The sequence below is a fragment of the Euphorbia lathyris genome, chromosome 2 (genome assembly GCF_963576675.1).
Source record: "Euphorbia lathyris chromosome 2, ddEupLath1.1, whole genome shotgun sequence".
In the NCBI taxonomy this organism is placed as follows: Eukaryota; Viridiplantae; Streptophyta; class Magnoliopsida; order Malpighiales; family Euphorbiaceae; genus Euphorbia; species Euphorbia lathyris.
In genome coordinates, this window is record NC_088911.1 from 456,234 (window position 1) to 476,515 (window position 20,282).

At 39.7% G+C, this 20,282-nt stretch overlaps 1 long non-coding RNA gene across 1 annotated transcript; it reads left to right on the forward strand.

Moving 5' to 3' along the window:
• The first annotated feature begins 18,746 nt into the window (after window positions 1-18,746).
• Window positions 18,747-20,273, forward strand: LOC136220589 (uncharacterized). The gene is made up of 3 exons (XR_010684581.1): window positions 18,747-19,745; window positions 19,973-20,090; window positions 20,169-20,273. It is a non-coding gene; the product is annotated as an uncharacterized lncRNA (long non-coding RNA).
• Window positions 20,274-20,282: the final 9 nt, after the last annotated feature.

Sequence of the window (20,282 nt, forward strand, 5' to 3'; positions counted from 1 at the left end):
ATGTTCCACCAAGGTCTCGCTATGAATCAGGATGTCATCAAAATACACAACTACAAATTTTCCAATCACGGGGCGAAGCACCTGATTCATCAACCTCATAAAAGTACTGGGGGCGTTGGTCATCCCAAATGGCATAACTAACCATTCATACAATCCATCTCTCGTCTTGAAGGCGGTCTTCCACTTATCCCCAGATCGGATTCGTATCTGATGATAACCACTCCTGAGATCAATCTTAGAGAAGACTCGAGATCCGCCAAGTTGGTCCAGCATGTCATCCAACCTTGGAATCGGGAATTTGTACTTGATGGTGATCTTGTTAATAGCCCTACTGTCAACACACATCCGGCAAGACCCATCCTTCTTCGGTGTAAGTAAAGCTGGAACGGCACAAGGACTCATACTCTCCCTAACGTATCCCATCTCGATGAGTTCCTCCACCTTCTGTCTCATGATGTCATTCTCCTTTGGGCTCATTCGATAATGTAGGAGGCTTGGTAAACTAGCCCCAGGCACAAGATCGATGTGATGTTGGATGTCCCTCAAAGGTGGTAACCCACTTGGCAGTTCGTTAGGGAACAGATCCTGATATTCGCCAAGTAGGCGGGTCACTTCATTCGGCGTCTCCCTTTCGTCCCTTTGGGCAGATTCGTGATTCGCCTTAACCATTACCACATACACCATTTGGCTCTCTTCACATTCGCTGACAAACGATTTGTGTGTAGGACAAACTACCAAAATAGATTTCTCGTCGGCCTTTGGCTCTCTCATCATTGGCGTAAGGACGAACTTCACCCCATTCTTCACAAATCTGTAAGTGTTCTCTCTTCCTGCATGGGTGGCATCGTTATCAAACTGCCAGGGTCGACCCAACAATAGGTGGCAGGCATCCATATCGACCACATCACAACAGACTTCATCACTGTAATCACCAATCACAATAGGTACCCTGCATCTCTGGGTCACCCTAAGCTCACCCACGTTTTTGATCCATCCCACTCTATAAGGGTCGGGATGCGTCTCCGCCAATAACTCGAACTTCTGAACGGCGCTGCTGCTCACAATGTTCTCTTGGCTCCCACTATCTATTATCACATTGCATCGCCCACCTTTCACAAGACAGCGGGTCCTAAATAGGCGGTGCCTCTGATCTCCCTCTACCCGGCTGGAGACTAACAAACGCCGTACAACATGAAGGTGTATCTCTCTTCATCCGCCTCATCATCATCTTCTCCTAAGGGTTCGCAAAATACTTCATCCCCTTCGTCATAGTCATCCTCATATCTCTCCACCATGTTGGCGCTCTTCCTCCTAGGACATTCGTTGGATCTATGGCCTGGCTTATTGCACCGAAAACATTTGAAAGGTGCTGGCCTCGCATACGGATTGTTGCTCTTAGGTGGTATAAGTGCTTCCTTGTATGGCCTAGTATCTCCAACAGACCCCCTTCCCACACTGTTAACCTTGGCCCCACTGGCACTCGCCACCTGCTTGCCTTTGTCATAAGACCTCACGTTATCTCTTCCTCCAGGCGTATACTCAGTAGTGGCGGATCTCCTGGATCTCCTGGTCAGTTGGGATTCAGCCTTGAGGGCTAAATTCCTAGCATCTTGTACTCGAACCACCATCTGTGCGCCAATACGATCCTGGATGTTGTATCTCAACCTTTCTAGATACCTAGAGGTCTTTTGGCTTTCAGTTTCAGACAAGTTGGCCCTTGCTGATAGCCTCAAGAACTCTGAGGTATACTCATGGACACTTCGGGTCCCTTGAGAGCATCCCCTGTAGGAGCTGTAAATATACTGCTCATAATCCGGCGGTAAGAACCGCTCCCTCAACATCGCCTTCATCCGTAGCCAAGATCGAATCGGATCTCTGCCCCTTCTTCTTCTTTCTTCCCTCATCTGATCCCACCAAACTGATGCGCCACCCTTTAGGCGATACGCCACCAGCCTTACTTTCCTCTCATCAGGAATTCCAGCATACTCAAAGAAACGTTCAACTTCCGATAACCAGTCTAAGAACCCCTCTATATCCAGTTCGCCTCCAAAAGACGGTAAGTCTATTTTTAGCTTAAAGGCATCATCTCTATCAAAGTTCCCTAGACCTGGATATCCCCTAGCAACCTCCACACGTCGATTGTCAACAGGCCCAACATCCCTCATAGTTCTAACGGTATCATCATTTCCGATACCCTCAAAGTCATCACTATCACTATCAGCGTTATGCACAATGACAAAGTTGGGTCTTCTTACCTCAGGATCCCTAGGATCCATTTGTGGAAGCGGTTGTTCACGGACTCCTTCATTTCTATGGGTCAGTCCTCCCGCAGTAGGTCGGATTATCGCCAGAACCTCCAGCTTGAAGTTTTCGAAGGAGGTGGTTAGCTCCAGGAATCGTTGGTCGGTTTGCCTCTGCCGCTCATGGCTGGCTTGGATCTGCTCCGCGAGGTGCTCCCTCAGCTCCTCATACCTCCGGTCACTGGTTTCCATGGAATCTTGCGGTTGTCGGGGTTGAACCATTGCCAAAAGAAGTTTCGGGTCAGGAAACGATTGGCTCTGATACCAACTGATACAGATTGAAAGCGATAGATGAAGGTTTTAATCGTAAACCAACAAACAGTTTCTTCTCTAGCTAAACTAGAAGGAGTGAATCCCAATAACAAGGTATAAACCTCGGTTCTCAAAAAGAATAATGTTTGATTGATAAAAAGTTGTCGTCATTCTTACAAAATGAGGGTTTAAATACTCCCCTCTAATAATGACAAAAGACCAAGATTACCCCTACTAGGGTTACATTCAGTTTATCGACTGAAGGGTAAAATGTGTGATACGCCCCGACAATCGGTACAATGGTACAGGTACGGATTGTCAGGGTTGTTGGTGAATTACTTCGGGAGCAAGTAGTCCGAGAGATCCGCCCAAGGTAGATGTTGATACGCCTCCTTGTGCACTCCTAGATTCGCCCCACTGGCTTGTCCTTGGGGATCCGCCAGAGCGCCTGTGATCAGTGATCTTAGTCAGGATGTCCGCATCAATAGCACTTCATCACGAGTTTCATGAGATTATCTTATCTGATTCCGAAGAAGAAAAAGTGATCGAACAGCAGCAGGGGAAGAAGAAAAGGGTGTTTGAACAGCAGCAACTCGAAGAAGGAGAAGAAGGAGGTGGATAGTAGTGAATCTGCTGAATGGAGTCAGTCAAGGGCAAAATCGGGAACAAATTAATGGTAAATATATATATTCAGATCTTTTTCTGAGTTAAATACGAATGGAGACTGTATGTAAATGATGTATAAAGCTTTAATTTTCTTTAAAGCTTGATTGATATACTTGTGAGTTTGAATAAACTGGATATATCTTATTTATTCTGCCCAATCAACTCAATCAAACACACAACAATAATTTGATATGTATTGCTTATCACTGAAATTGTACTCTGCTGTATACGAAGACTTAATCAATGATTGCTAAAAGAACAACATCTAGAATTATGGTGAGCAAAGAAAAAATGATGAAACATTTTGGATGTTCAGCTGACTCGTAACTGTAAATTGTCTTTCATTTTATCATCTGGTTTAACGCAATATATTTATGCAGTCTGATTTAATGTATTTTAATTATTCTGATAGGCTTTGAAGATCAAATCACATTTGTAAGTTTATTTGAATCTGCATTTTATCTTCCAGGCAGCATAAGGCCTATTTTCTGCGGGAACTTCGAGTATGATGCCTGTCAAACTTGAACGACTTTTTCAGACGTTATGGTAGAGTTGAAAGAGTGGATATGAAATCTGGTTAGTTGTCTTTGTTAATCTTTCCTTACATGATTTATTATGATCCAGACATGCTGTATTCTGTTAATTTCACTTTTGATTTTGGAACTGGAACTACTAAGATGTGAAAATTTATCTTATGTGAGTAAATTGAAGCCAGTGAATTATATTAATAATGCAAAATTAATCATTGGAATAGAATTTGTTTTATAATTTTCTTACATGGTTGAACTTGAAACACCCAGTTCATTTTTGTACAATTGTTAAAAACATACTTCTTGGTGGCTATTATGTTAGTGGTGGGGAATGTTTAATTATATCTCTAAATACATATTATTTGTCTCTAATGTTTAAAATGGTGCAATTTTACCCCTAACGTTAGGGGTAACATTTGGTTGTCAACTTTAGGAGTAAAATTGCATCATTTTAAACGTAAGGATAAAATTACCCATGGTTGTAAACATTAGGGGCATTTTTACACCTTATCCCGTTACAAATTAGGAATGATAAATTACTAACGTCTGTCACTAATTGCTATTTATATCTTTTGCATGGTCTTTTAATTGTTTCCAAAGCATTCAAAGCATAATAGTATGTGTCATTTGATTTGAGAAAAGTCCATTCTGAAGGTTTCAAAGCTCTAAATTTGATGTATTATTTGCAATCTTTTTTGCAGGGGTGAATTCGTGAGTAGTAACTCACAATCGGCCAAAACATCCTACCTAGTGCATTTTGTAAAGTTGTTAGATTTTTTTTTATCATTATTAGTACAATTTGAACTTTATGTTAATTAATAATGTAATTTTTATTATTATTATTGTTGTTTAATTTATAAACTTTTATTGTTATTAATTCTGTTAAGGTTTCATATTTTTACACATAATTTTTTAATTAAAGCGGTCTTCCAAGCAGCAGGAACAGGGCATCCCAACGAGGTTGGCACCCCCTGAAAACCTACGAACTCAGAGCCGTATATATTAAAAAGAAAAAGAGAAACAGACAAAAAAACAAGAAGAGAGTCATAAACCTATGTGAATCGGTACACAGACCGTCTACTTGAGTCTACAAAATAGAAAGCTGAACAGAAATTAGGAATGATATCCCACCAGTAAGTGCTTGTCGCAGTTCTTCCGTAGTTGGCTAGCGCATCTGCCGCCTGATTGCCTTCCCTGTAAATATGGGAGACTACGAAAGACATGTTTTCTAGATGAATCAAGCATTGAAGCCAATCCTGTCGGACCTGCCAGGGCACTCCGAGAGATCTTGAGCGAAATAAGCTGACTACATAAGTGGAATCACTTTCCAGCCAGAGCCGAGTCTAGCCCCGATCATAGGCCGCCCGAACAGCATAAATGGCAGCCCGAAGTTCTGCTAGGAAAGCAAAGCTAGACGGCGGCGGGAAGGCGAAGGCTCCTTCAAAGCCCCCAGTCGAGTTCCTGAAAATACCACCACACCCAGCACTCCCCGGACAACCAAGAGCAGAAGCGTCTGTATTTACTTTCGTCCATCCCAAGGGGGGCGGCTGCCAGAACACCGGGATGATACGAGGAGCGATTGATGAGCGTTTAGAGATGCCTAACTCATCCAAAAGACGACACTCGACAGTAGAATTCCAAACACAGCCGATGCCAAATCTGGAAGCATCCTTGATAGCAAGCCACACCCGTCGAAGGGTTCTTCCGACACATGGTTGAATGTCATTAAAAATGCAATCATTTATTGTTAGCCAAATTGCCCAGAACGCATTTACTATGGCTGCTGCCCACAGAGGCTTTATTTGGGAACTCATACGTTGCTTAGCCGCATCGATGAGGAGATCACAAATTGAATTACTGCAGTGAACAGATCGCCCAAAGAGAGAAGTAATTCCATGCCAAATCTGTTGTGTGAAAGAGCAGTGGAGAAATAAGTGATCGGATGTCTCAGCATTGGCAAAACATAAATAGCAACGAGATGTTATATGAAGTCCCCGGGCTTGCAGCTTCTCATGACTCGGCAGATACCCCAGAGCAGCTCGCCAGCAAGTAAATGAATGCGACGGAAGAATTGAGGTGGCCCAAATGAAACGGCACCAAATCGGCTCAACTGGAGAGGGAAGAGACCAATTGTAAAAAAGCTTTACTGTAAAATTACCATCGGTCGCCGGCATCCAGACGCACCGATCCTCCATATCCCCATCTCTATGCACCGCCCTTACCCTGAGCTCGTTTTCTCCGGAAACAGGGAGGTTTTGCCAGTCCTCTCCCTCAAGGTAATCTTCTACAGTATCATGTTTCCTCTCACGGCTGATTACCTGCATCCCAGACTCTAACGGTGGGTTTAACCATCGACCAAACCATAAATTAAGGTGAGACCTCCTGCCAATCCACCAGAAACAGTGCTGAAGGATTGCACAATATATACGTTTAACCGAGCCCCAGACTGTAGAGTTAGCTAGCCAACAATGGGGCCGACCTACAGAGTCCAGAAAACGAGCCCTCAACAGACGATGACAAAGTGAGTTACCTTGCATTATGCCCCAAGCCATCTTCCCTAGCAGAGCCGTGTTCATCAGGGTAAGATTCTTTACCCCTATCCCTCCTTCTTTGAAAGGTCGATAGCAAAGCCGCCAAGGGACCGCAATCAGCTTGCGATTATTTACTGAACCAGTCCAGACAAAGTTTCGCATACATCTCTTCATATGATTAAGAAGAGACTTGGGCCATTTATAAAGGATGAAGGAGTGTATGAAGGAGCCAGTGATAACCGAGTTGATCAACGCTAGTCTCCCTGCCATAGATAAACTGCTACCTTTCCACCTCGCAAAGTTTGATAAGATTCTATCCATAACTCCACGCAACAGACCAGCCTTGGGGCTGCCATGAAACAACGGGATTCCTAGATATTTGAATGGAAGCAAACTAGTTCGAATACCAATCAGACTCGCAAGCCTGGCCCTGCGACGGGGGGTGACAAAGGAGCCAAAGAAGATATCCGATTTTTGCCAATTAATATACTGACCAGAAAGCGAGCTGTACGGTTGGAAGGCCTCCCGGATTTGACAGATATTGCTAACCGAAGCAACCCCGAAGAGCAGGACATCGTCTGCATAAAGAAGGTGCGTTAGGAAGGTCGTCTGTACCGTGTAATGCATAGGGCTCAGCCTCTCAGCCTCGACCAGATTTATTAAATACCTGCTAAGAAAATCTTCTGCAATGCTGAACAGAAGTGGAGATAATGGATCCCCCTGTCGAACCCCATGAGAGCACTTGAAATAGGCCGGATTAGCTACCTCGGTAAGGATGGAGATGCGAGCCGAGGATAACAAACTCAAAATCCATTGACGGAATTGCTGAGAAAAGCCGAAGGCTTCGAGCACTGATAGCAGGAAGTCCCATCGCAAGGTGTCAAAAGCCTTTTTCATGTCAATTTTCTTGGACATCTTACCTCCGAAGCATCTTTTCCGTAGCAGGTTCGTGCCTTCAGACGCAATAGCAACACACTGATGGATACTTCTACCCGGGATAAACCCAAACTGATTCTCAGAGATGATATTGGAAGCAATAATTGACAGCCTGCTAGCCAGAATTTTTGAAATTATTTTGTAGCCGAAATTGCTCATGGCAATGGGCCTATATTGATCCACATTCGTCGCCCCCTAAACCTTTGGTACAAGCACCATATTGCTGGAGTTAAGCCCCGGTAACATAACCCCCGTAGCAAAGAAATCCTCCACTATGAGACAAACCTCCGGACCTACAATATCCCAGTACGTCTGAAAAAATGAGCCAGTGAAGCCATCCGACCCGGGTGCACTGCTCTTATCCAAAGCGAAAACAGCATCATAAATCTCTCTTCTATTCGGACATTTGATCAAAGCCTCATTTTTAGAATCAGTGACAAGACTAGGAATAATCCGAGAGACCTCCTCAAAGGACCTAAGAGCGCAATCCTCATCCCTGAAGAGATTGGCGAAGCACTCTGTAATATGAGCTGAAATCTGAACCGAATCCGTGCAAAGATCACCATTAATTTGCATAGCAGAGATCCCCGACGCCACCTTCCTAACAGAAGCGACTCGATGGAAGAATGTACTGTTTCGGTCTCCTTCATTAAGCCACTTTATCCTGCTTTTTTCTCGGAGAAAGATTTCCTTCCTATGCAAACTAGTGTCCAGACTCATATGTGCATCCAGCTCCTGATTATGCAATTCAGACGAAAATCCTGCGTCTGAAATTTCCGCCTGCACCTCAGCCAACCTGGCTTCCGCTTTGACGATTTCCACGTCCAAAATTCCAAACACCTCTCTGTTCCACTTTCCAAGGATCGGACGAAGTGCCCGAAGCTTGCAACTCAGGAGTTGCATGGGCGGGAGACGTGGATGAGAACTTCCCCAAAAATCAGTGACAATTTTGCGGAGATCGGGATGCATCGTCCACATAGATTGAAAACGAAACTGTGATGGATTTGAATTCAATTTTGAGCAACGAAAGAGCATAGGGGAGTGATCCGAGTGGTGGCGTGTCAGAATGGTGGAACTATGTGAATCCCAATTATCTGCAAATTTCGTCGAAAGCAAAACTCTGTCAAGCCGACATTCCACCCTAGCAGAGCCTGCTCGGCCATTGCTCCATGTGTAAAATTACCCGCTGGCTTGCTCATCCATAAAATTACCACAATCAATGAAATTACGAAACTCTCTACAGGAACGACTCCCTGAGGCCCGACCAGACTTCTCATGGGAGCCAAGAACAGCATTAAAGTCCCCTAGAACTAGCCATCCACCTAAGAACCGATTCTGCTGTTCTAACAAATCAGTATACATACTCAGACGATGATTCGCCCAAACGCTGCCGTAGACAAAGCCGATGTAATGAAAATCGCCATATGCATTTATTTGAAGTAACACAAACTGCTCATGAGTGAAGCAAACATTAACAGCAAAGGAAAACCGAGCTGATACCAGCACCCATAGGGAAGGTTTATCCTTTATATTCATCCCGACTAGAGTCAAGCCCAGTCGAGACCAGAAGGAAGGAGAAATTGAATCAAAAGTCACCATTGGTTCGGAAATGCAAAATATATCAGGCTTGTCAAGCGAACAAAGATTAGCTAAATACCTCTGTGTATCCAGGTTCTGGATACCACGACAATTCCAGTAGAGAAGGTTCATTTAAAATGGAGAGGCAGCTTACTGACTCGCTTGGGGCGTGTTGTTTTAGATGTCGCCGACGCAGTCTGATCCGTACTATTTTTACTTTTCCGAGAGGTTACCGTTTTCCAAGAGCCCTCCTCTTCATCATCCATTTGATCAGCCCATGATTTTAAACCAGAAGCAGGTTCAAGAGGATTGCCCGCCCCTAGGGAGGATGCACGTTTCGGCGAAGAGAAGCAAGCCCCATCGTTAATGGTAGCACGTGGACTAAACGCCAAAACTTCATCAGTGGCACCCGTTATAGGCCCTTGATTGTCCAGAGGTTGAGCTGTAACCGTCCTAGCATTCGGAACATTCCAAGTCTGTAAGAATGTGGTTGGTAATATCAGGCACTTGTATATCAGCTGCCGGAGCCTTCTGATTCCCCAAGACCTTTTTCTCTGCTGGCTTTTTTTGAGTCTCAGGCCTTTTATTCCGTCTGCAGTCATAAGCCATGTGCCCGATGCACGAGCAAACCCGACAAAAACTAGGCAATCTTTCATACACGACATCTATCCACAGCTATTTACCATTACGCTCAACACCCAATTTCACTGGGAGATCTCCCGCCAAATCAACATCCATTAGCATACGAGCAAAATGACCAAATTCACCTTCCAAGGTAGCTTTGTCGAGTCTCAACAGGCCTCCAATACCTTTGGCAATATCCGACAGGATTTGGGCATCCCAGTATTCCAATGGTAAGGAATATAGACGTACCCAAACTTGGGCATTGGTAGATTTCTCTGCCAGAGGGTCAAAATCTGGGACCCATGGCTGCAAACGGAAGGTTCCCGGCTTCGTATTGATTATCCCATGATCCAAAACAAGTGCCTTAGCCTTTGCTGAGCCCAAAATGACATGGAAGTAGCCTTTACCAATGGAGATGAGCCGCCAGGATTCCTGAATTCCGTAGATCTCAGATAAGGTTCGCTTCAGGTCCGGAACCCTCCACGGAGTATCTCCCTTTTGAAGTACCAATCTCCCAATAAGAGAGTTCGAACACATCTGAATCCTTCTTTCATAAGCTTATTGTGAGATTTTGATCGTTTTTATACCTCCAATCTCAGTTACTGTCGCCGTCGATGGTGGAGTGATCACCTCTTGGTTCCTGAGAATTCCGGCGTACGAAGCAGGGGAATCGCGCGACGGAGCACTAACCTTTCCCGTAGTCGATTCTCTCTGGAATCTTAACTTTGGATTGAAGAGAACTCTGATGCCGACATATTCATCCTCAATCTCGGGTGGAAGGGTGGCCATGGCGACCAGGCAGCAGCAGCAAAGGCGGCGGCGGCGGCTAGGGCAACCTCAATTTTATATATTATGTAATTTACAATTCACTTGTTATATTTTCTTTTTATTTTCTTTTTATTTTTTTTTTTGTGATACAATTTGCCATTGCCATATTTTTACACATAATATAGTTTATTTGTGAGGATTTTCTTATCATCAAATGTGATACATAATATTCCATATAAATTACAATTCAAATGTGGCAAATTTATTGTCACACAATATAGCTCATCAGTAGCAAATTTTATTTTCCCCATAATATATATATATATATATCAATTGTGAGGAATGTTGTCATATAATGGCATTCATTAGTGGCGAAATATGTATTCCCCATAATATATATCAATTTGTGGTGAATGTTTTATCACATAATGTCATTCATTAGTGGTGAAATCTGTATTCCCCATAATATATATATCAATTGTGGCGAAAGTTTCGTCACATAATGTCACTTATCAGTGGCGATATACTGTTTTCCCACAAACTATCACTTTTTGTGGCGAATTTGTATCCCACAAAACTAAATATTAAACCTAATGAAATATTTATGTGTGGGGAAATAAATGATATAAGTGGGGACATATATTTCGCCACAATATAATACTCAACTATGGCGAAACTCAAATTCGCCATAAACACCTATTGTGGCGCCTATAGGATGGCGAACTAAGGACGAACTTTGAGTTCGCCACTAACGCCTTTTGTGGCGAAAAAGTAGCATATAGTGGCAAAATGTTTCCCCACAAAATGAACGATTTCTTGTAGTGCAAGTTATATGACAGACTTTTTTTTTCCTCTGATCTGATTATTTTTCGCGATAATATTTTAAACTTCTACCATTCTTAAAGCTTAAGTGCAAACAAACTCAAATTTGTGGCTTTATGATTATACACGTCTGTTATCCAATAAAAACTAGATTTTCACTGAAAATGTACATAATCATCAGATAACAATATTTATATATATAATATAATTTCACTTTTATTGATGACTCTTATTTAAATATATACATACTAATGTCCAATATACCCTCTTTTACCGCCATAGCACATGACATGTTGCCCATTATTTCCACCATATTCTTTCTCTATAACTTAATAATATTTATTAATGTTTTCGTACTTTACAAACGACATATAGCAGGAATACTTTTCTTATCTTGAATTACAAGTGTCAATTGTTGAGGCAAACTTGGCAACAATTACAACTTTGATAAGTAGAACCAACTATGTTATCCATTTCAGGACTTGCAATATGTGAAGGACTATAGACTTCTGCTCCCCATTCTACATATGTAGCAAAGCTTCCTAGTCCTGTAAAAAAATTTGAAGGCCACATTCCAACTTCTTCTTCATTTGGTTAATTTAAGAATCCAATTTCCACTTGCTTCATCCTATCATTATTTAAAAAGAATAATTAATTATATAGAATTCATCATATTATTAAAAGATTGTTTTTTTAAAGGATTAAAATATTGTTTTCTATACTAAAAAAAAGCATATAGAAATTAGGTGATATGGAAAATATAACAAAATTATATACCACGCCATATTTCTATTTATTATAATAATATGTTTAATTTATGGGTTCTTATATTAAGCCTCTGGTTTTCCATATTACTTAGAGGACCTCCAATTTATATTTAGATAAGTATATTGTGACCCTTTATTTATTTATCCATACCTAAGCTCACCTCTTCAAATCACATGTCTTTTAAAAACAAACAAATAAAAAAGGCTTAATAGGCACCTAGCCCCCTAAACTTGTAACTTTTTTCATCTGGCCCACTCAACTTAGGGGACAACCTCTCAACCCCATCAACTCTCCAAAAACATCACATACAACCTCTTACATCTATATGTTCGGTCAAAATATTGACCCGTATAGAAAACGCGCTTGACTGATGACCACACCAATGTCACGTGTCATTTTTTATTAAATTTTTCCATTGAGACCCCTGCTCGGCGAGCAAGCCCATTTGTGCTCGGCGAGCAACTACCAGAGATGGATTTCGATCAGAATTCTTATGCCAGAATGGAAAATTTTAATAATAAAATGACACGTGACATTGGTGTGGTCAACAGTCAAGCGCGTTTTCTACACGGGTCAATATTTTGACCGAACATAGGGGTGTAAGGGGTTGTATGTGATGTTTTTGGAGAGTTGAGGGGGTTGAGAGGTTGTCCCCTAAGTTGAAGGGGCCATGTGAAAAAAAGTTACAAGTTTAGGGGGTTGGGTGCCTATTAAGCCAATAAAAAACTTCAACAAACTTAAAAGCATTATTTTACAATAGAAATCGGCTATGAAGTTTGTGAAAAGATTGAATTGCATAAACCATATTGATTCCCTTAAAGTTAATTTTGGTTACTTTGTCCTCCCGATTTAAAGTATAACCCATTAACTACTTCAACCATCTAAAAGTGACAAAACATACCGTTTATTTTTTCTAATTTAGAAAAGATTTAACCACTCGTCGTTGGATTTACTTTCTATATGTGTTACTTTTCCCTTTAAACAATTTACTCCTTCTTAAAGCATATTCTATAATAGCCTCTTTAAACTCATGTGCACAATTTGAAATATCGTCTCGAAATGACACGTTGCAAATTTTTATAAACGAAAAATCAACATTGCATATGCAAAGTCAACCGAAAGATGAGTGGTCACAGATCAACATCTCCTCCGATTAAGAAAAAATAAGGAACATGTCATGTCACTTTTAGAGAGTTTGAGTGGCTAATTTATAAAAATTTAATTAAAAAACGCTTGAGTACACTATGTTTTATTAAAACATTTCATTGCTAATAGGCCAAGAATATAAAATGTATCCATTTTTTTTTAGTTTTCTAGGGCCAAGAGTCCTTGAAGAAAGTAAAGTAACATTCAATTTGCAATATATTAAATTAAAAAAAAATCAATTAAACATGACATGTCACTTAATTTTTGAGCTAAAAGTGGTTGCGAGAGTACTAAAGATCCATATGTGGGACTAATCTTATGATAAGCTCAATCAAAAGGTATATCTAGTCTAGTTTTGATAAATAAACCACAAAAGTAGTTGAAATAATGCTTGTTATTAACGTATTAAAAATATCCAAAATTAATGTCAGTAATTAATTAGCTAGTGCAAAAATATATATGTTTTTTTAATATAATCGAATCAAGCAATAAATTTACATATGTTTATATAAAGAATGGAGTTTTAGAATCTTTATATATTTTTTGGATGTACAGGTATAAAAATAAACATTTCTTGAATTAATGATAATAAGCAGAAATCTAAATTAAATTCCAAGTTAGTTAATATATTGTCCATCCAAAAAGAATACTTTCATGCTCGTTTTGGAGTTTAGTTTGAGTGGAATGGTATGGTGAATCATGATTTAGCATTCGAGTGATGATGTATGAAGCATGACAAACTAGGCCATTAAATAATTAGTTGATTACTAATAATATTATATGGCTAAAAACAATTATTTTACTTTATTTTGGTATAATGCAATATAGTATATACTAATAGTGATTGATGTAACTTACATGAACTCCAAGTCTTTCAGTAGTTCGTGGATTCAAATTGGATGCATATATTTCAGCGGCTAGTTTTGCTATGAACATGTCATTTTTTGTGTTTTTGTTTAATCAGAACAGTGCCAACTAGACAATCTTTACCATTTACCCATATTTTTTCAGGTCTATAATAAGATGTAAATTTTTCCTTTCTCCATGATACGAAGTAGGTTTGATTTACATAATTCAATTGTAAGATTATTAGCATCAAGTTGGTTACGGTCCAGTAATTAATGCATTAATAGAGGAATAAAACCTGAGGATGGAAAGAGTGATTCTTCATTAATGGATTATCAAAAGCAGGTTGTTGGTAAAAATCCACACAATCATATGTATCTCCATAGATTATCTATATATTACGAAGGAACAAATAGGTATGCTACGGTAATATAATACCGTGTTAATATGCATGTACTAAGATATATATATATATATATACACACACACACGTATGTTGGGAATTTTTCTTGATTGCGACAATTTAGCGGAAACGATAAAATAATTTTATTGAATTATGAGGTTTACAAGAGGGTGTTCTCTAGAAACTTTCTAGAGTTACAATGAGATAAAACAAAAATAGTAGCACTCGGGTATTTTCCAAAACTACCCAAAATAATTAGACTACCCTCTAAATAAACTCTCAAAAATTCACAATGCACAATTGTGCCTTCTCTCACTACATTTCTTATGCTCCCTCTATTAACTCTCTTTTTTCACAATCTCACTCAATCTCTCTTTTTCCAATGCTAATATTGATCTCCTCTTTGGCTTTTTATAGGCCAAGGAGGGACATTGCCAGCAATAATTTTGCTGGCAATGTTCATTCAAAGTTGAAATTTGGTGGTCAAATTAGACCACCAAATTTGTCCAACTTTCACACCATTTCCTTTATTATTTCTTCTTTTTTTTTCTTTTAATTAATTACAAAATCAACCCTTCAATAATATAAATTACAAAAATAATCCCTCATTAATTTAGACATCACAACAATTCTCTTTTTTATTTAATTATTTTAAATTAATAGTTAATTTTCTCAATAATCTTCCCCTTAACTATTAATTTAAAATTTTCATTTTTTTTTATATATATGATGTACTTTCCCATCATCACCTTGTAAACGGAGCACTTCTCTCCACAAACAACTTCTCGGTGCACTTCTCACCGAATCAATGATGTACTTTCCCATCATCACCGGAGCACTTCTCTCCGCAAACAACTTCTCGGTGCACTTCTCACCGAATAAATTTGTTGATGTACTTCTCATCAACCTTCAATTATTGGAGCACTTGTCTCCAAATTAAGCAAATTCTTCTTCGTCAACATGGTCTGTCACATTGACACTTTCTTTGCTCTTGTTTCTGCAATTCCATTGCACGCGCCCAAACTTCTTACACGAAACATTTGGGCTCCCCCATGCCAGCAACCCTTCCCTCAACTGCTTGCTCATTTTCTCCATTTTCTCACGCCCAATTGATTTGGTGGGTGACGCTACATTGAACCATAGCTCTGATACCACTGTTGGGAATTTTTCTTGATTGCGACAATTTAGCGGAAACGATAAAATAATTTTATTGAATTATGAGGTTTACAAGAGGGTGTTCTCTAGAAACTTTCTAGAGTTACAATGAGATAAAACAAAAATAGTAGCACTCGGGTATTTCCCAAAACTACCCAAAATAATTAGACTACCCTCTAAATAAACTCTCAAAAATTCACAAGGCACAATTGTGCCTTCTCTCACTACATTTCTTATGCTCCCTCTATTAACTCTCTTTTTTCACAATCTCACTCAATCTCTCTCTTTCCAATCCTAATATTGATCTCCTCTTTGGCTTTTTATAGGCCAAGGAGGGACATTGCCAGCAATAATTTTGCTGGCAATGTTCATTCAAAGTTGAAATTTGGTGGTCAAATTAGACCACCAAATTTGTCCAACTTTCACACCATTTCCTTTATTATTTCTTCTTTTTTTTTCTTTTTTTTAATTACAAAATCAACCCTTCAATAATATAAATTACAAAAATAATCCCTCATTAATTTAGACATCACAACAATTCTCTTTTTTGTTTAATTATTTTAAATTAATAGTTAATTTTCTCAACAACGTATTGAAGGGCTATAGTTATTTAGAAAATAATTATGTACGTATAATCATAGTATAAACTTTGATCGAAATTTATTTCTAACCTCAATACGATATTATATTATGACCCACGATTCGTGATCCACGATCAATTAACATAGGTTGCAGGATTAACCAGATTGGATAACACTTATACTTAATTAATAAATCATAATCTTAAATTCAAAAAAATTAAATTTTATTCAAAATATCAAGAATATATCTCGAATACACAATAAGTTAAAATCATACATTTTTTCTGTTGGGCTTTGGAAACTTATAGATTTACTTCAGCGATCCGACAAGTTCAAATTTTTTTTGGTCGATTAGGGTTTCATCATAGTTTCATTGAGTGGATCATGCTCTGTGTACAGTCAGTTACCTACCAATTCCTACTGAATGGTGAGACTATTGGACCCATCTCTCCGGCACGAGGACTTAGACAAGGGGACCTTCTGTCCCCGTATCTCTTCATTTTATGCGTTGAGGGCCTCTCAGCTATGATTAAACAGGCCGAGTCCAATAGCACTATATACGGGTGTAAGGCGAGCCGCCATGCCCCTCGGGCCTCTCACCTGCTATTTGCCGACGAGAGTTTTCTCTTCTTCAAAGCTAAAATGGTAGAATGTTCTGCTATGAAGGACCTATTGGCTAACTATGAGGCTCTGTCTGGTCAAGCTGTGAATCTCCAAAAATCAGGTATCATGTTTAGCACAAATGTATCACCCCAAACTCAATTGCAGATCAAAGATATGCTGGGAGTCCATTCTCCGTTGAACACTTCTAGGTACCTGGGCCTACCTTCCCTAATTGGAGGCGGAAAAGAGCTGTCTTGAGTTATCTACGGGACAAGATGTGGGAAAAAACTGTTTAACTAGAATGGTAGACTCTTTTCACAAACGGGCAGGGAGGTGTTTATTAAGTCAGTGGCACAAGCTGTCCCATCCTTTTGTATGAGTATTTCCTCTTGCCTGTGTCTCTGTGTAATGAACTACAAAGAATGATGAACTCGTTGTGGTGGGGATCGAGAGGGTCAAAGCGTCGAATTCACTAGGCTTCTTGGAATCGGTTATGCTTGAGAGAAGAGTTTGGTGGGATGGGTTTTTGGCAAATGGAAGCCTTTAATATTGCCTTACTCTCTAAACAAGCATGGAATCTTATCTCGAGTCAGAATGCTCTAGCAAGTCGAGTACTCAAAGCTAAATACTTTTATACTGACACTTTCTAGATGGCTCAGTTGGGTAACAACCCGAACCTAGTGTGGCGGAGCATCTATCAGTCAAGAGAAATGCTAATTTCAGGTTGTCGATGGAGAATTGGGCCGGGAGAGGCGATCAGTGTGTGGGAAGCACCGTGGATACCGAACCCTGAAGGGTTCAAACCTGAATATGTCGTTGTAAGGGGATCTGAGGCCTGGCGAGTATGAGACCTACGGGTTGAGGTGGATGGGGGCTGGAACTTACCGCTACTCGAGTTGACATTCACTCAACAGGATGTCAACGACATTCTGACATTGCCACTCGGGGAGAGGGATGAACCAGATAAGATCATATGACACTTTGACAAACGAGGAACTTATACGGTACGCTCAGGGTATCGTATTGCTTTCGACGATCTGTTCGGCAGGCATTCGAGTGATGAGGTGGGGAAGTGGACTGATATATGGAACCTCAATATCCCCCCTAATTAAGGTGAAAATCTTCTTGTGGATGTAACGAGTTCTTACCTAATAGGGAGTGTCTGTTCCTCAAAGGATTGGATGTGGTTAATAGCTGTGTTTTATGTGGAAATACAGGTGAACATACACTACAAGAAAAAAACAGTTTACATACGACATAATGTCGTCGGTAATAACAAGATTTTCGTAGGTAATATCAGTTACCGACGACATACAAACGAAACTAATGTCGTAGTCAGATTGCTTGTTGGGAAAATGGGTACCGACGACAAAATCATTGTCGTTTGCATTAGCGACGACATTGTCATTGGTAAGTTGTAAGTGACCAACCATAAGAATTAACTAGTGTCGTTATTGGACACGACGTATGTCGTCGCTAATATATATGTCGTCAGCATACCGTCAGTAATCTTCACGTGAATTTGGCGCCAATTAATTTGGCCCGAAAAATAGGGACAACTTTGTCGTCGGTGAACTGTCGGTAAATGATATTTGGCGCTAATTTAGAAATATATGTATCATTTGTAAGTCGTCCGTAATTCAAGTGTTGCTATGTCGTTGCTAACATGTGTTGTTGGGAAATTGTTTGTATGTGGTTTCTAAATTCAATAATATGAAAGTTGTTTGTAATATTGTCATTGACAATAATAAATCATCAAATTTATATAATTTTTAAATAATTTTAAAACTAATAAATGATATCCCATACACCAAAATAATAAAAAATACTAATCAAGTCATCAAACTAATAAGATAATATATCCAAAATAATCACACAATATATCCAAAAATTACTTTAATGTTCTAGTTTTTGAGCTCTAAGGGCTAGAGTTTTGAAAGTGGTATGAACTATTCTAAAATCATAATCCTAATGTAGCAAAAAGATGGGACAATCAAGCTAACAAGAAAAAATATTCCAAAATTACAATCCTAGATCAATAACCATATAAAGACCCTTATAAAATACTTTCCTTGATTCATGCAGCATTTCACCCCTTTCCCATTCACTCGTGATATTGCTCAACGACCACAGCTGAAGAGGACCTGCAACTACACCACTCTTGAAGGAAGACGAAGAACAAGTTGCCCTCCAAATACACTGCAAAACCAAAAAGAAAATCATAATCAATTTGACAATCTTATCATGAAGATGCCATTCCATGCATCACTAGTGGAAAAACGTTCATTTGCATCGCTGTATTTGCATCGGCCCCTTTTGATACGCGATGCAAATAACACATTTGTAAGGGCCGATGCAATTGTCATTAGATACAGTATTTGCATCGGCCCCTTAGTATGGACCGATGCAAATACGTTTGGTATTTGCATCGGCCATTGCTAAAGACCGATGCAAAAGCCCATTCATGTGTTTGCATCAGTCGCCTTTAAGTGGCCGATGCAAATGCTTATGTTATTTGCATCGGCCCCTTATTAAGAACCGATGCAAAAGACCGCTTACATATCTACGTCGGCCAATACTGTAATCATTTGCATCGGCCTTTTTCTAGGCCGATGCAAATGAAACATTACATTTTCCCCATCAGTCGAGTCTTCTTCTTGTCAACAGGAATCGTTGACGGCGCTAGAAAGGGATAACCCTAGACCCATTTACGCTTTGTCTTCGTTGGTGTTTGTTCCTCTTCCACCACACCTCTGTTTCTTTAATTCATTTTAATCTCCGGTAACCCGTTTCATACTTATCTTCTATGAAACCAAATCTTTCTCTTCGCCATATCTCAATTGGGTTTCCTTCGTCAAAGAGTTCTTTTTCTCTTTGCGCCATTCCTTTTCCTCCTTAAATCTGGCCACGCTCGGTTGACTTGTCTTTCTTGTGGTGTTTTTGAATCAGGTATGGGGTTTGATTTGCTGCAATTCGTTTTTGTTATGTTTGGGATTCAATTGTTTGTTTTTGTTTTCCTGTATCAGTGATCTGACTGCGTTTCTTTTAATCTATTGGTATTGGTTTTTGTTTTTGTTTCGTTATTGAGGATGGTGATGTTTGTTTGATAGCTAGACGTGGCCTCAGAGAGCTGCATTGATGGCTTACTCACCGAGATGGTTTCTTCATACTGCAATCGCCTCGACGCCAACAAGCCTGAGCTCGCCGGCCGTCGTATCGAAGCTATTGGCTATCAGGTCGGCCAATCTTAAACATCTTTCAAATCCTTTACTTCCCTAATTTTTCCGATCTTGTTGATTTCATAGTCCCGTTCAGTTTTTAGTAATATTTATTCTATTTTCTTTAGATTGGATCTTTAAATCTAAATTCTAATTTTGAGGTGTTGTTTGGTTATTGTGAAAGTCTAGAAAAGAATAAAAAATTTAGGTTTGAGGAATGGATTAACAGAGATTTACTTTCTCAGGTATACTATGGAGCGACCAAGGTTTAGTGACCATTTAGAGGCAATAAAGTTCATATGTAAAGACTTTTGGTCTGAGCTTTTCCAGAAGCAGATAGACAACTTGAAGACGAATCATCAGGTAAGTTTGCCATTCAATTCTTAATTGGATCTAAAAATAATTATGGAGATCATAATCTCGCTTATGTTTTTCTTACAGGGCACCTTTGTATTGCAAGATAATAAATTTGGATGGCTTGCTCGCATGTCAGTTGATCCATCGATCGAAGATATATGAGTATCACAAGATCCTTCTACCATTGGCGAAAGTAAG